The 18,160-nt window shown below is 41.2% G+C and overlaps 1 long non-coding RNA gene across 1 annotated transcript; it reads right to left on the reverse strand.

Moving 5' to 3' along the window:
* Positions 1 to 603: 603 nt before the first annotated feature.
* On the reverse strand, positions 604 to 17,159 carry LOC310845596. Its single transcript, XR_014564857.1, has 3 exons — positions 17,050 to 17,159; positions 5,582 to 5,786; positions 604 to 682 (listed from the first exon to the last, which is right to left on the reverse strand). It is a non-coding gene; the product is annotated as an uncharacterized lncRNA (long non-coding RNA).
* Between the last annotated feature and the right edge of the window lie 1,001 nt (positions 17,160 to 18,160).

Genomic DNA, 18,160 nt, shown 5'->3' on the forward strand with positions numbered 1-18,160 from the left:
ATTTCCAGGGTTGGCGTGAGTCATTTATGGATATGGCACAGCAAAGTGAAAAAGAGAAATTGGGCTCCTGGCTTAGCTGAATGAATCCACCCTCAAATATGCTATTCCCTAAGCTGATATCAAGGGTGACTAAAAAGAATCATGGAGTGATTACTCTATTACAGGGGAGAAAGTCAATTTTATTGGATATGTGTACTGTTCAGCCCACTGTGCTTAGAAATTCAAGCACAGAAAGAGAGCCTCTGAAGACAAGTCCTCTGAGACAATCATCAGAGAGCTGACAAAGCAATTTTATTTTCAGATAAACTACAAGTGATGTGAAATGAGTAAAGATGTATCATCTGTGGGGTGATGACTGATGAAGACAGACACATTTTAATATACCATTGTCAGTGGGAAAAGGGAAGTTGGGGGTGTGTGACTTCAGTGAAGCGTGTGCCAGGAATTTCGTCCATTCAGAATTATAATGGGAGTGTTGGTAGTGCTTAATTTCTAGAGAAAGCGATGATAGGACTCACCTTTATCTGGAAACAAACACTCGGTGATCTGAAAGCCCTTCCCTAATATTTGATGAGTGGGAAAACTCTGTAGTTACTAAGTGATAGAGGAGTTGCACTCTGTGTGTGGTCATAGACAAATACATCCATTCAAACCTTCTGTGTTCTGAGATTGAGTCTTGACACTGGGGGGAAAAGAAAAAGTCAGGACCAAGCTCCAGTGATCCCTGGCATAAACCCAGTCCCAAGTGCAGAAGTCAGTGATTGAATTGGTTTCAATGCTGGGTTGTTAATATCACCACCAACACTGGTCCATGTCTAATTGGAAAACATTTTGTATCAATTTGCATACTTGATACACATAAGTTGTTTTTAGTCATTAGAAGGAATCTTGCATGACAGTTGTATATTTACAATCTATGAAATTAGGGAAGCGAAAACTCATTTTACTAGGCAACATTATACTGGTGTTTGTCAACTATTACCCAGTGTGAGAAAGTTGTTCATCATGTGAGTAATATAGGAATGGTGTGTATGTGTGGTATGAGCATAAGAGATTTTTTTTGTGTGTGTGCATGTTGCAGGAAGGGCCATAGCTGAATGCATGCAAAAGGTTCCAGGTTCAATCCCTGACTTCTCCAGGTGGGATGGTGAGATATGCCCTGCCTGAATCCCTGAAGAGCCACTGCTGGTCAGTGTAGACAATACTGAGGTAAATGGAACAATGGTCTGACATGGTAGGAGGCAGCTTCATATGTTCCTGCTGTGAATGGGGAACTTTATGGGCAGCAGAATGGACACAATGAAGATATTGCACAAGGCATTCCCTGGGTGAGGCAACAGACAAAATTGTGCCTACTCACACCACTCTGCTCACAGAATGACTGGACTTGCAGTTAAATTTCACTCCAGTGAAATTATGAGGGAAATGTTACAGATAGGTAGCTGTGTTGGTCTGCCATAGTCAAAACAAAACAAAATTTCTTCCAGTAGCACCTTAAAGACCAACTAAGTTAGTTCTTGGTCTGAGCTTTCGTGTGCATGCACACTTCTTCAGATACACTGAAACAGAAGTTACCAGACCCTTCTATATAGTGAGAAGGTGGGGAGGGGTATTACTCAGAAGGGTGGTGGGAATGGGTGATTGGCAGATAGCTGTGATGAGCCTGTTGACGACTCTTAACGACTGCAATAGGTCTTACAGGAAAAAGCAAGGGGTGAGAAGGTGAAAAATGGCTTTGTCATGTATAATGAGATAAGAATCCAATGTCTTTGTTCAGACCAGGTCTCTCCATGGTTTTAAGTTTGGTAATAAGTTGCAATTCAGCAGCTTCTCTTTCCAGTCTATTTCTGAAATTCCTTTGTAGTAAAACAGCTACTTTGAGATCTTGTATAGAATGTCCTGGGAGATTGAAGTGTTCTCCTACTGGTTTCTCTGTCTTGTGATTCCTGATGACAATAATCCTGGAGGTGAAATAGTTAAACAGGTTACCCAATCAGGACCCAGAGGGGGGTCGAGTCAGAGGGACTATAAAACCAGCTCTGGGAGGGGCAAAGGGAGGAGTTTGTTGGGAGTTGGGTGGTTGGTTGGAGTGGGAATGAATTGGGATAGAGTTTGTGGGTAGGTTTAGCTAGTGTAGTGAAATAAGCTGGGTCAGGAATAGTTAGGGGCTAGGAAGACAAGTAAATATCTGAGAAGTGGTTTAGTGAGTGAGAGCAGGTGGCAGACGTTATAGGTCTGGATAGGCACTCCATGATTGTAATTGACTGATACCGTTTATGAAATCATATGCTTGTTAAACTGCAATAAATAAACAAAAGTTTATGTTCCAATTTAACCCTGACTGGTGGCAGCAAGAAATAATGTGGTGGCACAGGGATCAATAGACAGTGAAATGTCCAGGGACCCTGTGTGATCACCCCCCCATACCTTCCCGAGAAGAGGAGGACAGTATAGATTTAGAACAGTGGTTTGCAGAAGGGCATAGTGCAGATACTGCCAAGAGAAAAAGCTGGGAAATATTGGAGCAGCAGCAGCAGCAGCAGCAGGAAGGGGAAGCACCAGAGGAGAGACAAATAACAGATTCAGTATCTCTTGAAAGCATTCCTGATCCCCCCTCCCAAAACCAAGAGAGTGAGAGTAGAGTAGCAGAACAGAAATCTGAGAGGCAGAAAGCACTGACTAGCCGGCGCAGGGGTAACATAGATTAGGAGGGACTGAAGGGGTGGGACTTTATTTGGAGCAATGCCAGTTCCATTGGAGCAGTTCCATTTTGATTAATGGGATTTGCATTTGCATTTTATATATTTGAAATGCATATGCATTTATTTGTTATTGTTATTTACATGAGGATTGTATTTAAATGCTTCCTTTGAATTTGGAAGCTGCTCTTGAAGTTCATTGATGAAAAATACACTAATACACTCCCAGAAGGGTCTTTTATTTTGCAAGCTTTTGTTTTTATTTTTTTACCATCACCCTCTCAACTGCAGGGTGCTCTTTATGTTTAGAGGAGTTTAAAACAATAGGCACCTCTGTTGAGTGCTAAATAAGAAGACGCTCAATAAAAGATATGTATCTTGCTAATGATGGATTCTGTACTATGGAAGGAAGGAAGAGTTTAAAAATTGCTAACAAATATGATGAAAAATGACTTTTTAAAAATATATATATATAAGGGGAACAGGAATACCAGCTTCCAATAATGCTCCTCATAAAGAAAACTGTGACAGGTTTTTAATGTGATGGACATCCTTTTCTGCTGCCTGGTAATAATGACTTCTAGGAACAATGCTTCATGCTTTCATCTCTAGAAGTTAGTTCCATAATGGCCTGTGCTTCACATTTAACCTTTTTTAAGCTATGGAAACTGCCGGAAGAATATATATTTCCATAGTTGTTTGGCGTGTTGTTATTTGGAGGCCTAGAAAAGTGATACATGGTATCTTTTATGAAAGCTGGCATTTGTGGATCTAATTAATGGTCTACTCTTGTCTATATGTCATTTTAAACGCCAGTCATATTCAGGTATTTTTGGATGCCCTTTCTCCCTAAATATTTAGACAAATATTGTAAGCTAATAATATCTACACAGGGACAGCGAGGTAAAATATTGAGACACTGAGTAATAGAGAATGGGGGAGGAATTCAATTCAGTTTGCATTTAAAAGCAAATCTATTTGCACTTACTAAAAAATAATAATGTATGTTAGTCCTCACTCTGGGAAATGAACAGTTTGGCATAGAAAGGTAGCTTGAAGATAATGATGGCTGGTGATGACAAGAGTAAAACACCATGAAAATATAGACAGGGCCGGTCCTATAACATTGCATTGGGGGGAATGTGCCTCAGGTGGTAGATCATAAGGTGTGGTTCATTTCACCTTCATCTGTTACCCATGGGCCTGCTTACCACTATATTTCAGTCCCATCTGCATGCATTTTTGTACACATTACTGGGCTGCAGAGCTGCGTCGCAAAATTCAGAGAAATGGAAATTTTGAAGGATTGCATGTTTCACTTTTGAATATTGTTTTGAAAAGTGCAAGTTAGCTCAGTATGCTTTTAAATGCTAGCTGAATGCCCAGCCCCAACCCCACAGAGTGATTCCATGTACCCAGCTGAATGTTATCGCCGAAATATTTTTCAGATATTAGAAATGCTACGAGTTCCAGTTTCACTGCAAATTACAAAGGGAATTGGAATTCATATGGCAAATTTGCATGCATCTTGACCTCAGCGCAAATCCTAAAGAAAATTTAAAAGTGACATTGAATAGCTCTAAAATAAAGAATAACTCTGGGAATAACCATGGCAGAGGCATCTCTACTATTTCTTCTTCATAACATTCTTTGACAAAGGGGGCCTTCCTTGCTGGCTAATCCCAGCCCTGCCTCTTCCCTCCATCGCCGCAGGCCAAGTTCATCTTCACTCCAACACAACCACCCCCCTATGCAGCATCTACTAAGGAGACAGCCGACATTCTTATCAATACGTTTTTCACTGAAGGGTGACTCAAAGCAAGAGGTATGAAAGAGGTTTCTGCTACAAGAGGGAGAAATGTAAGTGGAACCACTGGTAGGAAAGATTCATGTCATTTGAATGTCAGTGAATGGATACAGGAGGAGGCAGGCAGAGATTTTTCTTTTTAATCATTAAGATGCCATGAGCATTCCAGGGAAAGCAATATAGCAAAAGACAGCAGCAGGTTAGAGAAGTAGCTTATTGCTTCAATACAGTTTCTAAAAGCGAGGGGTATCGGGGGAGTTGACTATGGTTGCATGGTAGTAAAAAGAGGCTCTCTTCACAAAATCTCATTACAATTGTTTTTATTATTACATCCATGCATGACCTTTTAGAAACTTTGGGGACTCAGACCCTCCTTCCATTTGGATGGGCGTTTCTAGATAAAGTCTGAGGACCTCTACGATAGATGCCATGTAGCTATGGAAATGTATTGATTGTTTTAGTACGCTATTTTGAATTTTTTAAATATAATGTTCAAATATAATTCACAAATTCCAAAATACCATTGACACAAAAATCAAGGACTGAAACTAAACATTTCTGAGCCCTTGCTCAAAAATATTAAGGTCTATTTGGTGAGGAAAATGGAAACTCTTATATTTCATACTGTTTTAGGTTTCATAGCTGACAAAAGTGCCTCTTGCTGTTGTTAAAAATATATCATTCTGTTATGTTAGCTTCTCTATTCACAGAAAATATACCCCTGGGGTTAAAAACAAAATGCTAAAGTGAGGGATTTTTTATTGAAAATGTAAGGAATGATGATTAGTTAGAGTGATGATTAGTTAAAGCAAAAACTTCCATTAAATACAGTGAAAGTATTTCTCTAGGCAAGTGTGATGATGCAGTTTTGGTGTCTCGTGCATTGCTATGGCAACAGAAAAATGGAAGAAAGGGGGGAACTGCCACCGGACATGTTGCAGCTGCAATTTTCATCTGAAAGGATAGGTGGTGGTGGTGCAGAATATTCATAACATATTTTTTTGTCTGACAGGAACAACTGTCTTTACAGCAAAATACCATAAAGGTGTCTAAGAATATTGCAAAATTAGCTCACCTTTTAGCCTGCCTGTCACAAGAGAAGCATAAAGACATAATTTCACCCTGTCATTCGCGTATCAGAGCGTTGGCTTTTCTGTTCATTTTCTTGACTTCTTCAGCATCTCATCTACCCCAATTATTATACTCAGCACAAACTTCCTGCTAATCAGTACTTGTGAAAAACAATAGGGAGGAGGGTAAGAAGGCTTTCACCCTGGAAACTGAAGAAGAAGAAGACACAGGTAGATATTATAAATTGAAAAGGTGGCATTTCAAACTATTTAAATCAGTGCATCCATGTGTCTGAAAGTACATTCAATACACTTCAGAGCGCCAGGAGAGGGACTTTGAAAGAAGCCAGATTTAAATGGCTATTGTCGGAGACAAAACAGTTGAAAGACTGAACACCACAGTCCTATAGATAAACATAGGTGTTATGGTACACTGATAAGTGGGTACCAGCATTCCGACAACAGAATCATTGTGTGAGGCAAAAGGGAGAAGGCTAGCCCATCTTCTGGTCTGGTCAGTACAAAAGCCATATTGGTTGCATATGTTTCATAGGGATCCTGGCAGAAGAACTTTGACCTTCATAACCTGGCCCCAGCCTGAAATTAAATGGTGCAGTGGTCATGTGACTAGCGCCCATCTTGTTACCTCCTTCTCTCTTTCCCCGCAACACCTAATAGCAGTTGAGTTTACATTATTGTGTTGTTAGTTTTCCATCTCTGCTCCACTTTATTGGCTGCTGTTTGGAGGCCTGGACAGACTATCAATGTAATGATGTCATGTTGCAAGCAGATGAGGTCATATCACATTGTGGAAGGGAGGGGGAGGAGGTGCTAGACTGTTCCATCCATACAGTCTTTGCAGCATCTAATTTCAGCCTTTTCTGTTGTGTAAGCCAGGCTCAGCCCATCTGCTAGAGTTTCAGCCACTATCCTTAATCTACTCGTTGTTCCAGTCAGCCAAAAAAATGGGGCCTGTTGGTTTTTGCCTTTTGAAATGGCAATAAATGAAAATGACAGTAGTACCACTGAACCATTAAACTCACAAAACATAAAATCAATCAAACAAACATCATCAGAGGATAGTGAAGAGTCCCAATTTATCTCAGAAAAGCTATTTGAATTATGATGCACTATTCGTTGCAATCCACTTAGAGTGCCTATTAGAAAAGCAGGGCACCACCATTCATTCATTAATTCTACTTTTTATGATTTCCATTTATAGACTGCTTATTATCTGAAGAGTGGTTCCCATTTAGAACTGTATTGCTATGTAACTAGCCAGGTCTACATTCCCATTCATGTAAAATCCACAGTGTACAATCAGAGCACAAAAATAAGAGCAATGGGAGCTGAAATCCTATAATCATTTACCTGGGAGTAATCCCAGTGAGGCTTTTTTCCATGTAAATATGCATAGGATTTTGAAGTAAAACACTAAGAAACAATGAAGTAAGCATTTCAGCAAAGTAACCTTAACTCTGTGCTAAACTTTATCCACTGTGAGCTCAGAAATAGTCAGAACTTTATGCAGCATTAAAGGAACCTGAAATAAATAGGCAAATCTGTGATGATTAAAGCAAAGCTACATTGTTCAAATTTGGTTTACGTTGGTTTTTTTCCATGCGAGTTAGCACACTCTTCTAAATATTTTACCATTTTCCTTCCTTCAGAATCTGTAAAAATAACCATTGATTTTAAAGGTGTCTGTCCAGCTCAATTTCTATCTTCCATCCCGTTTCAACTAGGAACTGAACTGAATCTAACTATAAAAGACAGTCAATTTTCTTTGCAGTAATCTTTAATATTTTTCATCAGCATCTTGCTCCCCAGACAAGGTGTTAGTTTTCCAATCCGAACCCACTCAGCAATGAACAGCTAATGAGATTAAAGTGTTGACTTTCAAAAGTAATCACAAATAATAGAATGTATCATACCACCAATAAAGCTGTTATTAAGATGGACTGCAATCTGAAGTATCATTGTGCTAATGCACAAAAATATTTGTTCCCCAGCCAATAAAATGGTTTGGAATGCATCCTAAGAATCAGAATAAACCTCTCCACTGAAACAGATACTATGGGTTGTAGCCAATATTAAGTCTATTCAGATAAACCTACTATCAAAATAAGAACAGGACTCGTATAGGTCCATTAATGTCAATGTGTTGGTTCTGAGTAGCTCGATACAACACTATGTACATTATAAGTAGAGAAATAATTACGAATGATATATCATAAATTAAATTAAATTAAATAAATATTAAAAATTGAGTTCAATCTAGATAGGCATTTTTTAAATACAATGCCTCAAGCTAATATAAAGATGCATTGCTACCCACTGGTAATCAGTCTCAGGAGTGGGTATTAAAATTGTTCACCATTATCTAAAAATTTAACCCATGCCAACATTTGAATTGAAAATACTTGGTGTTTATCAATGGGTTTTCCATGGAACAAAATTAGTTTTCTCTTAATAAGACAAAAGGAGCAGAAATGTCAATTACTATGGCTTCATTTTCACTATTATTTTCCAATTACTTGAAGAAGCCTATTCATAGCTTAGAATGGTAGGAAGTGCAGAAGCCTTTCTTTGCAAACATTTAGAAGAATGCCCAGGGCACTATATGTAAAGCTTCACTAGCTGTTCCTAAAATTTGAATCCCGTAAAATGTAGCAGCGCTAAACAATTTATGAAGCACAAATTGCAGTGGTTATTGGCTTTTTCTCATTATGTTTTCAGTTGCTGTTACGTTACTGGAAGTAAAATATTGATGCTTCCCTTTAAGCCTTAAAGACCTTTTCCTGAAGGATGGGGCTGTAGACTATAGTCCAAAGTGCCATGGTGGTCAAAAATGACTTGCGGCTCAACTTGAACCTTCCATTTTCACATCCTGAAAACCTACTTACCCTTTAACCTGCCAAAAGTAAGAGAATGATCTTATTTTGGTGGGCTCATCCCCAGCTCACACTGAAGCATTAGCAGTGCAGTCTTATACACATCTACTCAAAAACACATTTCAATGAGTTCAATAAGGCTTACACCATAGAAAGTTAGGCTTGCAGCCTCAGTGATCTGACTTTTTCCAGGCCCTGTTGCATACTCTCCAACATGTCCCAGTGGAAGACCAAGACCAGTGTCTTCTGTGACCATACTCCCGTGCGAGTCATGTGATCTGTGTGAGAGTATGGCACCCCAAAACACGTTATTTGGACAACGTGTTCTCACATGAGAGCATGCCAAAAATGGGATGCCCTGATTCAATAAATTTAATTGGGACAGTTGAGGGATATGCTGCTGTACACCCTACTGTTGGTGGAAACAGAAGCAACCTTACCTACAAGGTGTGGGGGACATTTAGCCCTCCAGTTGTTGCTGAATTACAAGTCCCATCACGCATGGCCAATGACCAGGAATGATGTGAGTTGCAGTTTAGCAAAGTCTGGAGGACTAAAGGTTCCTCACACCTGGTCTAATGAAACACCTCCAATTGAGATGATGGAGGACCTCCCTTGAACTGAATGGATGTAGAACAGTGTAGCTCAGGAGTGGGGAAACTTTAGTCTTCTAGTTGTTGCTAAACTACAACTCCCATCAACCCCAACCATCATGGTCAATAGTTTGATGAGAGTTGCAATCCAACAACATCTGGAGGTTCTCCTCTCCTGATGCAACTCATGTTGAGAGGAGAGGAACAGTGGCCCAGCATCAAGGCAACTGAGGGAAGGGAGAAACGAAGTTGTGATGGTTCTTGACAGAACGTCTCTACCCCCTGTTATCTAAACAAGAAGGAAAGGGAAGTGTGAACTGGAACAGGAATTTAACCCCCGTACCCATCTGTCTTCTTCTTTTCATGTCACCAAGGTCCTTCTAAACACTCAACAACAGTTTGCATTTGTGTGTGAAAGAAAGGAAGGGAGCTGACTGAAACCAGAAGCTTCCTCAGAAATGACCTTCACCACATCAATAAATGATGAGCACAAGTCTGCTCTGCTTCTTTGAACTAGCTTTTTGAAAAAGGGCACGAGGGCATTTTGTTGCAAAGGTTCATGGTGGTTTCATGATGAACGTTTGTGCTGAGGACTCGGGGTGGGCATGCCATCTTTGAAAGCAGCTTTTTGTCTGGAGGTACCAAGGCTCTTGGGCTGCAATAGCGAATAATGTTCAGTAGTACTTAAAATGCCTAATATGTGCTTTATTAGCTCTTTGTACAGTTATGCTTGCCACTGTCTGCAGACTGGAAAATGGAATGGGAGTATGTACTTCAGAAAATGTTGAAAGCTCAAATTTTGGCTAGTAGGTTTCTTTATTAGGGATGGTATCAGAATCTGCGTTGCTCAGACAAGCTCACTTGAATGGTCTTCCCCTGAGGCGCCCAAATAGCACCCACATTTCTAGAGGATTAGATGCTCCCATTCACAGAGTCATCTATGATGACCACGATACAAGCTGGAGTGAGGCATTTTAATTTTTTGTCTCCATGCAAGTAGCATTGTCTGGAGAGATAGTGGGACTTGTCTCTCTGTTGTGTCCCTTGCCAGCTTCTCTTCCACCCCTGCACTGTCCATGGGGAAAATCTGCTATGTGATCAGGATTGCAACCCACAGGGTCCTTCCTTGTGGCAATTAAATGAGGGGGAGCACCATGTACTCCAAAATAGTCAGTGTGGCCTAGTGGCTAGCGTGTCAGATTAGGATCTGAGAGACCAGAGTTCTAATCCCCGCTTGGCCATGAAGCTCTGTGGGTGACCTAGTGCTGATCACTGTCTCTCAGTCTAACCCACCTTACAGGATTTAAGGAAGAGGAGGACAACCATGTAAGTCACCTTGAGCTCCTTAGAGAAAAAGGTGAGCTATAAATTCAGTAAATAAATTATAAAAATTGGTTACTGGGGTGAACACAGCTGTGCCCCCAAATGCAAGCAGGTGAGATGGATATTTAGTTGACATGGCACTAATCATTTCCTTATTCACTCTTCCTGTCACTACCCTACTCTCTTCAGAGCCAGACTCACACCACAGTTTAGTTCCTGAGTTGCACCTTTAATATTAACTAGGTGAAATGCTTCAGACTTCTTTAAGCATTTCTAGCCCCTGATCCAGCAGGTATGTAAGCTTGGTGTTGTTTTGGCTGCCTTTGACTGACACTGGGTTTGTGTGTGGAGGTCCCCAAGCCACCCCTCAAAATAATTCACAAATCACACATAATTTTAGTTTAAGGTTTTTAGCACTATTTTGGCCACAACTTTATTAAAATCTGTGAGTGGTTGCTTAGGCATTGGTTAATTCTGTCCGCCTGGGACAGAACTGACTATCCGAACTCCATCGGACGCCAGTGAAGGGAAAACAATGTTGGGGATCAGTTGAGCTGAGCGACAGTCCCTCACCGCTCACCCAACCAGCTCCCCAAGGCTTGCCGGCCGTAGTCCCATTTCAGGGATTGGACGAAATCATGGCAAGCCCCAGGATTCCAGCACCATTGGAGGGGCAGGCACAGCCTATCCTGACCCCTCCACCACCAATCTTTATAACCAATGCCTAACCGCAACCTTACAAGTTGTGATGAATTGCTAAGTAGTAGGCAAAAACCAGATGGCACCAGCCAATCAGCCAAATGGCAAAATTCCTACTAGGCCCCTGCCCCAAGGCAGATGACCCCATGACAGGCAAAGCAAGGTCAACCGGAACACAGGGTGGGCGGGCGGGTGATCCGATGCACATTGCAAAAGAGAAAGCAGAAGCAGTGAGCTCCAATATTTAAAGCCTAAGGTCCCACCCACCCAATTTGCTACATGCAATTTGCCCCAGCAACCCGGTCAGCCAATCATTGTGCCAGGCCATAACCATTAACCTGCCTGGCAACAGAGGGCTGGCCTGGGAGCCCCCACCGCAACCCGTGCTCTCATTTTAGGGAGAACACACTTTATCCACCATAATTCAAAACCAGGATATTTAGAATCAGATCCAGAGGGTTGAGCTCCACGGGGCTTCCAAGCTACTGTTTTTCACAAGCTGCCCCTATAGCATTTGAAATAGATTTTAATCTTGCTTATTGCTTTTTCTCTTGTTTTAACAATGTTGTGGCTGCCAGTTTGTGTCCATGTGTGTGTTTAGTATTTGCATTTTAATTGCTTTATTCTTTTCGTAAACTGCCCTGGGAATATGACTGCAGGGTGGTATAAAAATACTTCAGCTAAATCAATAAATAATAAACTCTTCCCTCAAAATGGGGAGGGGGGAATTATGGACTTCAAGTGCAGCCTACGACAGAACAGGAGGCTTGTGTGTATCTTTAGACTGCGGCTTTAATCTTTTTAAAACTGGCATCTCTCCTATGACTTCATTTACTACATAAATCTGCAGCTGTTGCTTTGGTTGTTCAGGCTCCCCCCTGTCCTCCTTCCTCTAATCCTTGCTTTATTATACTAACCTTGTGCTCTTTTTCTTTACTGGGATATTGAACTCTTCATTCATTGACTCATGTCTATTTTCAATTACAGCCTTGCTGCGATATGACTCGAAAATAAAGGCACGTAAGGTCTGAATCCATAAGGTCTCGTAAATGCAACTTCTATCACAGACTGACTTTTCTAAATATGGCACTCGCAGGATGGGAATTTTCCCAAGGAGATAATCTGAAGCATGTGAGCCGAGTGCCTTTGTGCTGCCTTCTCTTTTGAGTTCTGATTGAATATAGTGACACTTGCATTCTGACATTCAGAAGAAAAGGCTGTCCAATTCGATAAAGGGTATGGTTTGTGCATGCTAGGGTCATTTATTTCTGGGGCTCATAATTCTTAATCATGATTGCACATCTTCCTTCTCAGTACACCAATTGGCAAGAGTCTTGCCTTTACACTCTGCCACCCCGAAAAAAACCAGCCCACCAGAAGATAGAGGGACCTAATTTAACATTTCTCTTCTCTGCCACAGGGTCATTGGATGGTATTGGGTGCATTACTCCAGTATCCTATCAGACAAAAGGGTAAAATAATAATAATAATAATAATAATAATAATAATAATAATAATAATAATAATACCTTCCAGTAGCACCTTAAAGACCAACTAAGTTAGTTCTTGGTATGAGCTTTCGTGTGTATCTGAAGAAGTGTGCATGCACACGAAAGCTCATACCAAGAACTAACTTAGTTGGTCTTTAAGGTGCTACTGGAAGGAATTTTTTTTGTTTTGACTATGGCAGACCAACACGGCTACCTATCTGTAATAATAATAATAATAATAATAATAATAATAATAATAATAATAATAATATATTTATACCCTGCCCATCCGATTGGGTTTCCCCAGCCCACTCTGGGTGGCTCCAGTCACTCTGGACAGAAGTGACATAATAATCTAGTAGTACTTTAAAGGCTAACAAATGTATTACTACCTAAACTTGCATAGATTACCAACAATGAGCATCTGACTCTAGCCCAGGAAAACTTACACCAGATTCTCCTCCTGCTCCTGCTCTGTCTCCAAGGTTCTAAAACAGTTCCATTTGTTGCACTACAACCCACTTTACAAAGTTGTTGTAAGGGTGAAAGATTATAAAACACACTGGTATATTTAAAATGCTGTTATAAAACATTGGATGGTTCAAATGAGAACTCAATGTGCAGAGCATGGACTGCATCCTGCCTGAACATCCCACCCAGCTGTTACAGTCTGTTACAGCAGGCAACCACAGATTAGATGTGCTGAGGGGCCATATGAAAAGTCTGTTTGTGGGCCTGAATATGCTGGTTGTGTCCCAGATTCTATTTTCTTTTATTTTTCCCTCCCCATCGTGATTCCATGACCTCATAGGTCACACCCCATGACCTCCTAGCAGCTTCACCAGGTCTAGTGAGTACCAACCACCTTTGGAAGTAAATGTGTATAGGTTTACAACCGGGCAGCATAATCCTATGCAAATTTACTCACTGTGCTCAATGGGACCTTGCAAGTGTGTTCCCTTGTAAGTGTGTTTAGTAATGCAGTCATACAATGCAATCCTATGGGCATCTACTAAGAAGTAAGTCACCTTTGAGTTCAGTGAGACTTACTTTCAGGAAAGGCTATTTTGAATTGCAAGCTCTGTTTAGCTAATTTTCAGTACTGAACTTTCGATCCTCTGAAAATGAATATTTCTGGAAGAGGCCAAATTTAGCTGTATCATTTGATGTCTTCTGCATTTAGACAAGTGTGTGAAGATATATAACACCATGACTTTAGAGACCAACAGATTAGGAGCTTCTACTCAAATGTTAATTACTTTTACAGATGGACAGCCATTAAGGAAGACCAGCTCTTTGATATCAAAGGACTAACTTTGAATATATGTGTGGCTGACCACTCACAAAAACTAAACCACTTTCACACACTTGAGCCTCAATATATTGGAACATCTTCAGTGCCTTTGATGTGGTAGATTAAATGAGCTCCCCCAAGTACTGTATCATTTCAAAATGAGTTTAATTTTAAGTTGTATATTAAAATGCAGGATCAGCACCCCTAGCCTACGGCACTGAAGCTACAGACCTTTTTCTATTTCTCTTGTGCCACACATTTCATAAATGTTCAAAGTATTTTTTCTTCTTATTAAGTGAAAAATGTCACCCCAAATCTTGCTACATTGGGAGGACCAATACATTAGAAATGTGGGGTGTAGATGGACTTATTGGACATCCTAAAAAACATATTTTAAGCCCTAGGGCAGCAATCTTCCAGGACCAGCATGCCAATTGGTGTGTTTGTTTTTGTACAGAGAAAAAGTGGGCATCACAACAGGCGTGTCTCTTAATTTTTGTACAATTGGCAACATTCTAGCCATTCAAAAGTGAGAGCTTTCACAAGCATCTAGGCATGCCAGAGTCATCTTCACACTGCTGGATAACAGATTTGTTTAGTTTAGAAGACTGGCGCGAATTACTCATTTGTTTTTATTTTATGGTATATTTCATAACTTATTTTCAGACATGATCTTAGTTGTAATACTTGTATGTAATGACTCTAGAAAATGTGTGACTATGAAAAATAAGTTTATTGAAAATTGATGTACATATGCAAAAAGCCAATAAAAAAAAATTGGGGAGAGAGCCTAGGGGACTAGGCTACTCTCTTAAATGTTCCCTTGGCACCTCCTTCTCAAAACCCAGGAAGCTTCTTCCCAGCTTAGGGAGTGAGGTGCAATGTTCATGTGCGTGACGACACCACATACGTTGCCCCCTCCCAAGTACCCACCTCGCAAGTTGGTACCTCTGACCCTAACTGTTCCCCTAAACAAAATTTCACTGTACACCACTGGGGGAGAGTGATCCCCCCCACACCTTTCAGCCCAAATGGTCCTGTCAGATGGCAAGGGTGGTTGCTCATGAGTAACCAGGCAGGACTCCAACCTGTCTTTTACAGGTTTTATTTAGGTGCAAACTATTTACAGTGCAGAACCCCATAGTTCATGTCTGCCTCAATCGCTAGCAGAATCCGGGAGTTCCTGTTTCCTGGACCTCCCCCAGCATAAAAGCCTCGTTATGCCCAGCTGTTTTCTTCCCTCTTTGCGCTTTAGACTTCTGCGCAGGGTGGGCAACGGAAGGAGCGTGCTTCCTTCCTGGCCGGCTTTGCCAGGAGTGGTGCGGAGGCTCCCACCAGATTCCTCTGGTCCTTTCACCTCTTTCCCACTGGAGGTGGGGTTTTCCTCATCACCGGGAGAGGAACTGCTTTGCAAGATTTTCGGAGGCTCCCTGTAGCACAACTGCCCCTCTGTTTCCCACCCCTGTTCTGAAGGCAGTTCCCTGACAGGTACAGTGTATGAAACCTTTCCTACATAATTCTGCTTAGTGCATAAGATAGCCCTAATATATATATGCAGCTGGACTTTAGGAGGAAAACACTGTTTTGCCAATCTCATAACAACCAGTTGATGAATTGGCCTTGACTCTGTGACAACACTGCACATCAAGGGTAGAAGCATAACAGGAATCTGAGAAGAAGCACGCACAGGAACCATTGATGCAAGTAATAAAAGACATGCCCCCTTCTCTTGCCCTGATCCCTCAGTATAGTCTTCTTGTACATTTTGGTCTGCTGCATATACGAGCTGTCAGATGGAAATCCTTCAGTCCTAAGACCTTTGTGTTGGCAGCAATAAATATAACTGATTCCGATGCAAGTTCTGCTGTGCTGCAGGTAAATTATGGAAGCAGACAGGTGACAGCTTGTTCAGATGAGTCATTTGTCCTCATTTATCCTGCATCATCGGAAGGCAAGGTGTATACAGAATGTCAATATGATTTGGCATTTGGTAATGGAAACATTTCCAGGAAGGGAAGAGCAACCCTGTGCTCACATATACCAGTTCCAGAAACAAGTTGCTTCTATGTAGAGGCAGCAGTTGCCAAATCCAATGGCAGCTTATTGGAGGAGAGGGGGGAGGAAAGACACATGCAACCAGAAATGGCAGAAAAATAACAGATACAGCATCCCTCTGCTACTTACCAATCAGGGACTGTGCTGCCACCAATGCCCACTTGTCATTCACAGAGGTAGCCAATAAGCTCACAACAATGGGGACATGCCTGAGAAACACTCCACTGTATAATCGCCCAATGTATAATCACAAATCAATACAACTCCTACTCCAGCAGCCCCAGTGATGCAGCCAGCAATTCCCAGGCACCCTTCCAGACATGGGTTCAAGTCTCTTTCTCCTCACCACCACTGACTTGGAACTCCACACAAACAAAGAGGAGGGAGAATCAGGACACGCATCCCCGTGTCCTGGCAGAGGACCAGCAGGAAGCAGTCAAAGCCTTCCTGGGACAGAGGTTCAAGACCCTTTTGTCAGAGAGGAGCCATGGCACACACTGATAGCATCCACCAGTGGCTCACTCTATAGGGAAGCAGGAAATAGGAATTTGAGCCCCATCAAGATGAAAGGAAGAAAATGCATGCCCTTGCCTTTTGCATGCTGGAAAAATATATACCAGGGCAAAAAACTACAGCTCTCATCAGCCCAGCCAACATTACAAATGATCAGGGATTGTGGGAGTTTGCCCAATGACATCTGGAAGACTGGGCACCACACTGGCTACTCCTTAATTGAGTCACTTCCATGAATCTATTATCTAAGCACCTATCAAATTACATAGTGCTTCAGGACATAAACAGAGAGATAGGTCCCTGTCTCAAAGAAGCTTAACCATGGGGAGATAACAGAGGGAGAGAAGACCCCAAGGTTGCTGAATTTCTTTTTCCCATGTCCAGATTGTTCTAAGATGCAGGCCTAGCAAAGAACCTTAAAGGGAATTTTAACTTCAGCCCTCACCCACTTAATGATCTTGCCAGCTATTAAGTGGGACTAACTCTTGAAAATCTTCATCTGTCTGATGCTGCAGGAGGAGGGCAGGGGAGAGTGGAAGCTGAATAAGAAAAGGATTTAGTCCATTTCCCTTTCACCATCTGTAAAAATATCAAAATCCCAGGCCCACTCACCTCCACACCTGGTGTTCTGCAGCCGATATTATATTGCACAGATCACTTTCCTTAATCTCAGCTCATTAAACACTGCATGCATCTCTTCAGCATCCCATCAAACATCTCTCTTGCAGTCCACAATTAGTCAGCAATCCCATAATAAAAGACACCACAATGGACATCTCTCAGAAAAACCCAGCTAAGGTTGCCATAGCAGCCTTTCCTCTGTGGGGCTGCCATCTGTGGATTTGAATGGGAAAAATTAGCTTTCCAGTAACTTCGTTGTTTTCCACTGAGTCTGTCTATGCAGTAAGATGGTATTAGAATTCTCTGTGGATGGTGGGTGGAAGGAAGTTCAGTAAAGTTTAATTTAACAAAACCTTTCTGAGCTCTGGCTGCAAACTATAAGGTTAATAATGTTTTTCCTGTTGAGACCATGTTGCTTTTCTACTTGCACGAAAACTGACAGTCATCTTTGTATGGAATCCGTTACAACAATCCCAGATTTCTGTATGTGCTGGACTCATCTTGTTTTGCATTCAGTCACTTTGTGTGATTATATATATATGTCTTCTGAATGCCATCCATTTTCCTATACACAGTATTAAGGTCATCTTTATCCAGCAGTCTGGTGTCTTTTGGAACAATGTTTTTGGGAAAGCAGTTCTATTCAAAAAGCTACTTCGGTGAAAATTTTATAGCAGGCATGTTTGCAAGTCCTAGCCATAAAAAGAGATTGAAATATAGCATCTAGTAGCAGCTCCCTTTTTCACCTATTCGTGTTAAAACAAAAACAAACAAACAAAAACCACCAATTTGATTTGTGCTATATAGTAGCCTGCCCAATCACGTTTTTTAGTTGTCACAAATACTCTCCTGTGTTTCCTGGCTGTGTTATCAATACATTCTCTACTTTCTACAAAAAGTTGTTCTTGCATACACCTTCCAGACTTAACTAATTTATTATGGTTTCACAGAGCAGAGTCTACTTCATCAGATACATAAAGGTGACAGATACATAATGGGTGTAAGAGCAGCCATGATCACATCTGAAATGGACCATGAGTAGAATCCATCAAACAGAGAGGAGTGAGACCTGTGCTGATGAAGAAAATGGGTGGATAACCAA

The sequence above is a fragment of the Podarcis gaigeae genome (genome assembly GCF_964106915.1).
Source record: "Podarcis gaigeae genome assembly, chromosome: 5".
In the NCBI taxonomy this organism is placed as follows: domain Eukaryota; kingdom Metazoa; phylum Chordata; class Lepidosauria; order Squamata; family Lacertidae; genus Podarcis; species Podarcis gaigeae.